The sequence below is a fragment of the Pinus tabuliformis genome, chromosome 6 (assembly GCF_031772625.1).
Source record: "Pinus tabuliformis cultivar Carrire ecotype Pingquan chromosome 6, CPIR1, whole genome shotgun sequence".
Classification (NCBI taxonomy): domain Eukaryota; kingdom Viridiplantae; phylum Streptophyta; class Pinopsida; order Pinales; family Pinaceae; genus Pinus; species Pinus tabuliformis.
In genome coordinates, this window is record NC_142292.1 from 313,191,665 (window position 1) to 313,201,873 (window position 10,209).

Here is a 10,209-nt window from a genome sequence, read left to right on the forward strand (position 1 = left end):
AAGGGAGGGGTCGTAACAGAGGAGCAAGTGATTGCTCGTGCTCAATATTTAGACTTGGTATATACTCAGTCTGGCACGCTCTACGACAAAATACCTGATGCCCCCAGACCTGAATTTTCAATTCCTCCCCCTCCTAAATCGAATATTGACTCTCATGCCAGAGATGGCTTGATTGGCACTGCAAGCGCGAAGTCGAAAAAGGCTTCACCTCAGAAAGCCCGTAAGACTTCAGATCGAAATGCCCATGAAGAGATTCTTGCTTCGGAAGTAAATGCCATATCAGCAGATAAAGGCAAAGAAACCAATCAACCAGGAAGCAAGAAGAAGCAAAACAAAGGGAAGAAGAAGCAACAGGATGATCCGTCACCTGAAAAAACTTCTTCAAACCCTCCTAAGAAAGGGAAAAAGAAATGGCCCTGTATGATATGTGACGAAGATCACAAGACAACAAATTGTCCATACAAAGCTGAGCTCAAGAGATTCTTTAAAAGTCCAAAGAACCCAGCTGTGTTGACAGATCCATTTCCAAATCCAGGTCAAAATATGGTTGATAGTGGAAATGCTTCCCCGTCGCAAGTGCTGATGTTATCGATCTCCAAGCAGCAGAATGATGCTTTGATTTCGACAAGGAACAAAGATTACGGGAATCCGCAACTGTCAAACGAAAAAGGTAAAGATCAACCTAGTAGTTCGACAACAACTTCGACAGAAGTTGTCCCACCCATAATGCCAGAATTAACGATAAAACCACCTAAGGGTGTAGTACACAAGTCGACTTTTAATCCTCGTGCCAGAGCGGCGCAGCATTATAACATAGTAGAAGATTTGGCTCAATCGCCATCCGCTATGTCGACTCTAGAAATACTACAAAATTGTCCATCCCAAAGGCAGGCATTGTTATCGGCAATAGGGGGGGTTGATCCTAAGGATTCCAATCTTGTGTCCTTTGATCACAAAGGGTATGACCCTCAGTTACCAGCTCAACTAGCTTTCCTTATTCAAGTGAAGGCCCTCAACAAACATGTTCACAGAACAATTATTGACGAGGGGGCATCTACATGTATTATGTCGATGAGCTGCTGGAAAACGCTAGGGTCGCCAACCTTGTCGAGATCTTCGACAACACTAAAGGCTTTCGACGGTAGGACATATACCCCTTACGGTATTCTAAGTAACTTGAAGGTTGAACTAGGTGGAAAAACAGTAGAGATTGATGTTGAAGTCATAGATGGAAATCTGGATTACAACATCCTACTGGGAAGACCATGGATTTATGCCATGGCAGCTGTCGTGTCGACTTATTTTAGGAAGATCGCATTCCCGTTTGAAGGAGGGATTACGGTCGTCGACCAACAGAACTTCCTCCTTAATGGTTCACAAGTTACGGGAAGCATTCCCATGATCCATGAAAGCGACCATTCAATTCAAGATATAGGAGTAGGCCTGTTGAAAGACCCCACGATGATGGGGACTTTCTCGCTACCAAATCATATGTACATAGGAAATGTACCATTGGTGGCTACCTGCAACATGATATCTTCCACGAAGGTCGCAAAAGACAAAGTCATCATGGATCGGGCAATGGTCTTGCACCCAAGCCCAATCGAAATATTGTAGCAATCAATGTTTCAGGCATGGGAGGCGAGCCCAAATCAATGCTCGTCAAGCGTTTGGGTAGATAGGTCAGGAGAATGTGGTACCCCTTTGGATCCTTGGTCACGAGTGCATGCAAGTGACGAAGGAATCCTGCAATCAATGTGGATTGAGGGGGCACCATGGGATGATAACCACCATCGTTCCCTTCCTAAGGAAGATACTCAAGGCGACCTGTATCACCCCTCAGTATTTGAATTCCTAACGAATACTGTAAATACGGTGGACTCCGAGAGAAACCTATCCAATATAGAAGAAACTATAGCCATAAATATCTCGACCAAAACAGACATTGTAGAGAATATTTATGTCGGCAAAGGTTGTTCCCCTTCAGAACAAGAAATATATAAAGCTCTTTTCCGCGAATTTAGAGATGTCTTTGCCTGGTCATATGATGAAATGCCAGGCATTGACTCGAGTATCGTTGAACATGAAATTAAGATGTATCCTGATGTCAAACCAGTAAGACAGCGGCTTCGGCAGGTACACCCCAAGAAGGCCACTGCCATTAAAGCGGAAGTTGAGAAACTTCTCCATGCTGGTTTCATCTACCCGGTTCCTCTAACCGATTGGGTATCGAATATTGTCCCTGTTATGAAAAAACAAGGAACAATACGAGTGTGCGTCGATTATAGGGATGTAAATCAAGCCTGTCCAAAGGACAACTACCCTACACCCTTCATCGACCAGATAATTGATGAATGCGCCGGATGTGAAATCTTTTCGTTTATGGACGGATTTTCCGGGTATAATCAAATTAATATCCGCCCACAGGACCAGTCAAAGACTGCATTTATTTGTCCGTGGGGCACATTCGCTTATCGAAAATTACCCTTTGGTTTAAAGAACGCAGGGGCGACGTTTCAGAGAGCAATGAATTATGCTTTCCATGACATCAAGAACATCGTTCAACCTTATCTCGACGATCTTCCGGCTCATTCGCAAAAGCGGACTGATCATCCGCAGCATTTAAGAGCGATATTTCTACGATGCCGACACTACAAGATAAGACTCAATCCGCACAAATGTGTGTTTTGCGTCGGTTCTGGTCGTTTACTTGGCTTTATAGTCTCCAAGGATGGAATTCGTCTCGACCCTTGCAAGGTGCAGGCAATCATTAATTTGCCTCCACCTTCGAACTTGCTTCAGATTCAGAAACTCCAAGGGAAAGCAAACTTTCTGAGGAGGTTCATTCCAAATTACGCAGAACTTGCTAAAGGTTATACCCGTCTCCTGAAAAAGGATGTACCTTTCGTCTGGGACCAGGTTGCACAAGCTTCCTTTGATGCTTTGAAAGAAGCGCTAGTCAAAGCATCATTAATGTACGCCCCAGACTATCTAAGGGACTTTAACCTGTATCTGGCTGCAGCAGATATGACCATAGCAATGGTTTTAGTTCAAGAAGTCGATGGAATTGAACACCCTATATATTATTTAAGTAAAAACTTAAATGAAGCAGAAAGTAAATATTCTCATGTTGAAAAGCTAGCACTGGCGGCTGTTCAAGCGATACAAAGATTTCGGCATTATGTCCTCTTTAGGAAGACCACCGTATTGTCAGATTGCAACCCCATGACTTATATACTGTCGCGACAGTTACTTGGGGACAAATATTCAAAGTGGATAGCTATCCTTCAAGAGTTTGATCTGGAATTTGTGAAATCCAAATCAAAGAAAGCTTTAGTTTTCGCAGAATTATTATGCGATCTCCCATCATCGTCCAACGATGAAACGTCCAAAGAATCGATCGTGGACGAAAGTTTGTTTCTGATATCAGCAAGTGATGAGTGGTATGGAGATATAATAGTTTATCTCCAAACCCAAAAATTTCGGCCAGAAACCTCTCACTCAGAACAAAAACGCATTCGATACCAAGCAAAAGACTACATGATCGTCGGTGATACGCTTTACCGTCGTGGTGTCGATACGGTCCTGAGAAGGTGTCTAACCCATGAGGAGGCCGAAAAAGCCCTGAATGAATGTCATTCAGGCACCTGTGGGGGGCATCAATCTGGATATGCTACAGCACAAAGAATCTTACGAGCAGGATACTTCTGGCCAACCATGTTCAAAGATTGCATAACCGCAGTCAGAAGTTGCCATGCATGTCAGATTTTTGATAGCAAAACCAGAAGACCCCCCGCTCCTTTACAGCCAATAATAGCTGTGGGGCCTTTCGCCAAATGGGGCATCGATTTCATGCAATGTAACCCCACCTCGACCGGGGGGCATGGGTATATTATAGTCGCAGTTGACTATTTTACCAAATGGGCCGAGGCGATGCCTACATTGGATAACACTGGTGAAACAACAGCCCTATTCTTTTTTAATCATGTAGTCGCCAGATTCGGCATACCACAGGCCATAGTAACAGATCATGGGTCGCATTTTCGCAATCACATGATGGTTGAATTAACTGCCAAACTAGGATTGTCTCACGACAGCTCTACTCCGTACTATCCACAAGCTAACGGACAAGTTGAAGCAATCAACAAAGTCCTGAAGCGCATGCTGCAAAGGATGGTGGGGGTTCACAAAAGAAGATGGCATTTGATCCTGTACTCGGCTTTGTGGGCCTACCGAACATCGGTAAGGAATGCCACTGGGTTCACACCGTTTCAACTGGTGTATGGCCTAGAGGCGATCCTACCAATCCAGTGTGAAATTTCGTCCCTTAAACTCGCAATTGATCTCCTCCCCGGAACCTCGGAAGAAGAAGCTCGTTTCTTGGAGTTAATCCAGTTGGATGAAACCCGTCGTGATGCCGCCTTGGCCAACGAAGCCCATAAGAAACGAGTCAAAGCGCAGTTCGACAAAAATGTCAAACCCCGTGTCTTCTCGGAAGGTGATTTGGTCTTGCTTTATGACCAAGAATCCGATAAATTGGGAGCTGGAAAATTCAAGTCCTTATGGATGGGCCCTTATATTGTTAAAAGTGTGTTAGCAAAAGGTGCCTACGAGTTGGTAGATTATGACGGAATTCCACTGGCGCAACCCCGCAACGGGTTGTACCTTAAACGTTACTATGCCTAATAGTAACCTGTATGCTTTTGTTACATTTTTGTTTTCGCTAAAGCGTTTGTTCCGGTTTAAGTAATCCGCTTTTTACACTTATTGCAGATGTCAAATCCATTGGAACCATGGGTTGGATATGCCGACGGAGCGAGTCGTAGTTCGAGGAACCTATCCTTTGCAGCATGGGCCATTTTTGACCCAAGCGGCGAGTTAGTGAGTTTCAGGGGGGTATGTATTGGTCGATCAACAAATAATATCGCTGAGTATAGCGCGTTGATAGAGCTCCTCTCTGATGCCATCACCCATGGCATACGCCGGCTAGTCGTCAGGCTAGACTCACAGCTCGTGGTACTACAGCTCAATGGTACCTACTCTGTCCGAAATCCAGCTATTTATCGCAAGTTCCTAAGAGTTAAAATCTTGGAAAGACAGTTTGATTTTATCCAATATCAACACATTTCCAGAAACTTAAACACATTAACCGACTCATTAGCAAACTATGTGTTAGATAGACATTTGCAAAATTGATAAAAAGAGAAGCATCATCGATGTTTCATACATGGATCACATAAAAACTGGAATAAACCCCGAAAATCAAAAATATATATAACTGTTTACGGTTTACATATAATGTTCTGTAACCAAGACAAAATCGGTCATACGACCCCAAAACTCAAAAATGGCTGGGGGGCACCCTAGCCTAGTGATGCTCATGATAACATGCCACGGCCTGTGCAATCATGCGCAGAAGACGAGACCATCGTCTAGGAACACCAGCAGTATGTCGCTGCAATCGTAGAGGCAGCTCGTCGATCCGTACATCCGGAATCCCAAGGGTAAGACCCTCGACCTGTTCCTGCACAGCTGCAAGAGTCTCGGCCAAGTCAAGGTCACGGAGAATAGCTCTCCCAGGAGCCTCCCCTGCTGGGGCAGCGGCCGGAGCTCTCGGACGAACTGCTGGACGGACGGGACCAACATCTGCATGCACACATGAGTTTGATTAGAGTCTTGATAGAGTAAAGCACAAGGACATTATAAATAAAAAACAGTAAATAGTGATAAGGTCAAGATTTTACCAAGATCACCCCACTGCTCGCCATCCGGTAGCACCAAATCCGGATCACCTCGGAAATCCATGCCAATATATGGATGCTCGGAAAAAGCCATATCCTGCCGCTCGAACCACCTAAAGAAGGCATCAGTAAAAGTAATCTGAGATTGACCTGCATGTCTGGACATGTGGTCAACCCAACTCTGCATGCGTGGCTCAGTAGGAGATGGCAAGTCGAGAATAATATACTGAGGTTGCATCAAGGGTATCTTCTCCAAAGCGAAGGCAGTCAAAACTGAACCGAAGCCAAAATTCTTCAGTTTCCCGTCCTTTACTTTGGTCAACTGGTTTTTCATCTGAACCAGTACTGCATCACACCAGTTAAAAACTTTCGGCTGAAGACACTCCAGGGCGTGCTGCACATAAGACCTGTTGGCAACATGAGGGGATGCGCTGCCGGCCATCCTGCAAATCATGTACAGAATAGACCTGAGAGACCTGTCAGTGATATCACGGATAGAAACCTTGCCGTCTCTGCTCGGCTGGGATCCCTCCCTACAATACTGACGGATATAATCTTTCACGGAATCGCTCCCTCGGGCCGAACCGGACAAGGAAATGGGGGCACCCCGCCTTGACAACCCAGTCAAGAAGTAAATGTCCACTATGGTCAAAGGGATGGACTTGCCCCTAATCTGGAACACTTGGTTAACAGGATCCCAAGCATCAAGCAGGTACTGCAATAAACGTATCTGTGCCCTCATGCTGGATATGCGGAAGAATTTTAGCAAGCCACAGTTCCGCAACGCGCTCACGGTAACAGGATCATGGAGGGCAATCATGTCCTCCTCTTCATGCTCTCGTTCTCGCCACGTAAGAGTCATTATGCTCCAATAAACTCTGCAAAACAAACAAGAGGAGGAGTAAGATCCCTGACTGAGTAAAGAAAATGGCAAAAATCTCATGAAAAATTGTGCAACCAAGATGTTTTCTGCGCCCAATGCAGGTAGGGAAGGGTCTCACCTGCGTTGGGAGACAAACTGCCTTTGAAAATGAGAACCCCCAACGCAGGTTTCGATATGGGGCACCTGCGCTGATGGCAGAGCGCCCTAGAGAAACCCCAGGGGCTCATGGGGGCAGGAAAACAAGCATAAAACTGAGAAATAAGACCATGAAAAGATAGAGCTAGGGTTTAGCTCCTACCTGGTGGAAACGGCGCTGAAAATCGTCCACAGAATCTCCCGAAATCAGCTGGTGAAAAATCAAGAGGAAGAGGCACCTCCAAAGCTCCAACAAACCAAATGCACATGAAATGGTAAAATGAGAGGTAAAAACATCTTTTAATTGCTTTTTACGTAGTTCAAAGTGAAATATTAGTATTTTTACTTCATGTTATCCGTTTCTAACAAGTTTGTTGCAGCAATTGATGAAACAGTACTATCTCTGGAAAAGAAAAACTAGTCATGGTAAAATATGAATTTGACCTTATCAAACGAGCAGTTTTGGCAAAAGTTCATGCTCGTTAAAAAATAAACGCAAGATACGAGCAGTTTTGGCAAAGTTCATGCTCGTTAAAAAATAAACGCAAAACCGAGCAGTTTTAGCAAGAGTTCATGCTCATTAAAAGATAAATGCACATGTGAGCAAGCTTCCCCCAGAGTTCAAGCTCATCAAGAAAAAATGAACCGGTAAATAACCATTTGAGACCGTAAATTCATCAGCCATAAAAGTCTTGGTCGTGTTTGTGCACCGTCACCTCCACTTTTCATTTGGCCGATCATTCACACCCACTTGAATGTTTACCTATTTTGAGGAACAGCTGCGAAGAGTGATTTCACCTAGCCATCCTTGTGACACTGCCGTGATTGGAAAATTCCAACCTGTACCTGGAATCTGCTGCTATCCCTGTTTATCACTCGTTCCTCAAAATACGAGTCTTCTTTGAGCTCTTTTCACTGACTCGTAAAATATGAAAAGTTTGCCGAGTTTTGGCCTTCCAGCTCGTTAAAAGGACCGGAAGAGCTATCCCTCCTCTAGATTTTAATCTTTTTGGACCTGAGGGATTACTGCACAAAAAGATCGAGCGCTTGTCTAGTTCGGCTCGATAAAGATATCGAACATTCATCCCTTCTGTATTGTTTTATACTTTTTCGGACTTAAGGGATTAAATGACGAAAAAGGACCCCTGGAGTCCACTTTATGTACCCTTTTCAGACTCTCTAAAGATGAAAAGGACCGAGTTGTCTTTGTCGCTGGGCTCGTTAAAAATATTAGATAGCGACAAACTTGTCTTTAGACGAGAACGAGTTTCCCTATCGTTAAGCTCGTTAAAACATAGCGATGGGCTTGCCCGAAGGGCAGGTTATATAACAAGCATATGTTATCCTCCTCAAGCTTGACAAAAATAAAGAGGTACTGGTCAGAAATGACTGGGGAAAAATTGGGAAGAACCTCAAAGCTTAATGGTAGCAAGTCGCTCTTGAACATGACACTTTTGCCTCCGTAAATATCGGGTTGGGTTATTATCATTCACCGGTCCCTTCACCATGGTCTCGCCATACCATCCATACATGGGGTAATGCTACCAATCCATCACATCAGTGTCGTTATATGTTCAAGAGATGTCATTCAGAAAGTGTCAACCGGGTCCCATCCACTACCATACATCATCTTTCATCCTTCCATGACCGCCACCCTGAATCATATTTCACAGATCGTCTTCACCATCATCACTAGCTCTGTTCCGTGTCACTGATGTGGGATTCATTAAGGCCCTCATTTGACGGATCACTTCTTGTCGACATCAGCTCACTATCCAAGAAGTTGATCTAGGAACACCCCCTCAGTACTTTGAAGCTTGCATGCCTCAATGGCAAGTTTCTCACTTCCGGCGATAGGTATACATTAATGACCTTCGACCGGGAGACTTTGCGTGGTGTTCGACGTCAGATCCTATATTCACGCCACGTGAATTGTGCTGCAGTACCTTGAGGGTCATCATGATAGGTATACATTAATGACCTTCGACCGGGAGACTTTGCGTGGTGTTCGACGTCAGATCCTATATTCACGCCACGTGAATTGTGCTGCAGTACCTTGAGGGTCATCATCATTATCGATGATTCCTCTCGCGCTTGTTAACAGTTTACGTTATTGACTGGTAATCAAGCGATGTCTTTCCATGTTCGACTTCAAGAAATTCTCACATGGATCGACTTGTACTAGAGTGAAGATCGGACAAGTTTGAAGACCCCGGATCTAGTTTCATCCATCCGGGCTGCGATATATATACAGGAGATAAAAACATAGACATGTGCAGCAGATGATCATCCTACTAAAAGGATGATAATTAAAAGCGTAGAATTATCAGTCTATTATCAGACGATCGTCTGTTTATGTACAACAAATGTATTTATAAAGCTGAGCATGGGAAATGCCCGCATCAGCTAGATCATGAAAAGAAAGTATGAAAAGATAATGTATTGTATTGTATTTTGTTACAGGTCACCTCCCGACGATTGAATGAACTTCGGATCCTCCTAATAAAGCATTTCACCCGATAAACGACCCTAAAGTATGAGGTCGTTTATCGGGTGAAATGCTTTATTAGGAGGATCCGAAGTTCATTCAATCGTCGGGAGGTGACCTGTAACAAAATACAATACAATACATTATCTTTTCATACTTTCTTTTCATGATCTAGCTGATGCGGGCATTTCCCATGCTCAGCTTTATAAATACATTTGCTGTACATAAACAGACGATCGTCTGATAATAGACTGATAATTCTCTGCTTTTAATTATCATCCTTTTAGTAGGATGATCATCTGCTGCACATGTCTATGTTTTTATCTCCTGTATATATATCGCAGCCCGGATGGATGAAACTAGATCCGGGGTCTTCAAACTTGTCCGATCTTCACTCTAGTACAAGTCGATCCATGTGAGAATTTCTTGAAGTCGAACATGGAAAGACATCGCTTGATTACCAGTCAATAACGTAAACTGTTAACAAGCGCGAGAGGAATCACCGATAATGATGATGACCCTCAAGGTACTGCAGCACAATTCACGTGGCGTGAATATAGGATCTGACGTCGAACACCACGCAAAGTCTCCCGGTCGAAGGTCATTAATGCATACCTATCATGATGACCCTCAAGGTACTGCAGCACAATTCACGTGGCGTGAATATAGGATCTGACGTCGAACACCACGCAAAGTCTCCCGGTCGAAGGTCATTAATGTATACCTATCGCCGGAAGTGAGAAACTTGCCATTGAGGCATGCAAGCTTCAAAGTACTGAGGGGGTGTTCCTAGATCAACTTCTTGGATAGTGAGCTGATGTCGACAAGAAGTGATCCGTCAAATGAGGGCCTTAATGAATCCCACATCAGTGACACGGAACGGAGCTAGTGATGATGGTGAAGACGATCTGTGAAATATGATTCAGGGTGGCGGTCATGGAAGGATGAAAGATGATGTATGG